Source organism: Haplochromis burtoni, unplaced genomic scaffold (assembly GCF_018398535.1).
Source record: "Haplochromis burtoni strain Fernald_Lab_line unplaced genomic scaffold, NCSU_Asbu1 Contig_6926, whole genome shotgun sequence".
NCBI classification, from domain to species: domain Eukaryota; kingdom Metazoa; phylum Chordata; class Actinopteri; order Cichliformes; family Cichlidae; genus Haplochromis; species Haplochromis burtoni.
Window position 1 is genome coordinate 1 of NW_024589283.1, and position 1,121 is coordinate 1,121.

At 36.4% G+C, this 1,121-nt stretch overlaps 1 long non-coding RNA gene across 1 annotated transcript; it reads left to right on the forward strand.

Moving 5' to 3' along the window:
* LOC121814060 lies at positions 1-1,115 on the forward strand. The gene is made up of 3 exons (XR_006054036.1): positions 1-33; positions 189-274; positions 651-1,115. It is a non-coding gene; the product is annotated as an uncharacterized LOC121814060 (long non-coding RNA).
* The last annotated feature ends 6 nt before the right edge of the window (positions 1,116-1,121 follow it).

The following is a 1,121-nucleotide window of genomic DNA, read 5'->3' on the forward strand; positions in this document are numbered from 1 at the left end:
TCGTAGAAGAGGAGTACGCTGAAGTAAATGAAGGTGAGACTTGTTATGACTTGTTAAAAGCCATTTGTATTCAGATCAACCACTATTAAATACATTATCAATTAACGTATAATAATGTAAGGCAATATAAATGTTTTATTGAGTAGAAATTGGTTCTATCGACTGATTTAATTCTGTTGTCAAAACAGAACCAGAAAAGTCCACTGCAAGAAGAACTTCGTCACATGTCTATCAACTTGTGCCAGATGACGCTTTTTATTCTGTATTACAAGAGGTAAGACTGAGGCAGTGGTGTTATATTGCAGATAATATGTGATGAATACCAAAGAGTGGACAGTTAATACAGATTTCAATACATTAGTACTTTTCAAAAAGTACTTTTAACGTTGGCAACTTATTTTACTGAAGTTATTTTACTGAAAGTACAGGCTTGGAAATGTATTAAAAACAATAAAGTAAAAAGTAGCTCCTCATTAGGACATTTGAAAAAAAACCCCACAAAAACAAAAACAGTTTGTGTGTTTGCTGGGCTGATAGAAACGCTGCATTTGAAATCGCCTGCCACTTAAAGATGCTAGTTCCTCTTCTGTAGGGCTGTAGGCACCACAACTGCGTATATGTTATAACTAATTCCATCTCTTTGTGTGCAGTAAGCCATGGTTATGGATACACCAGTAAGATTGTACTTTGCATCAAGAGAAATTGCCTGGAACCGTAAAAACTGAGAAACTGCTGCAAATCCAGTCCACCACCCACGATCCTGCTGCTCATCAGAAGGACCAGAAGCAAATAGGCAGCAGTTCAGAGATGGACAGCCTGTTTAACTACTGATCATCTTAGAGTGGTGATAAGCCATTATCCTGATCATCTGATTGTTATGATGTCTGTGTTATATTGTAGATGCCCTGTAAAGTGGCCTAACCCTACATGGACTAAGGTTATGCAAGGCCTAATGTATTTATTTTAAATTTTGTGAAATAATAACTAAAACAACTCTGGTCTTTCAGGAAACATTTGTATTTTCTGTCTGGCTCAAATGGCAATGAAGTTACAAGCATTTAAAGAGTTTTTGTAAAATGGGCCCACCTCTGGACCCATTACTCATTTCACTTTTTTAGTGA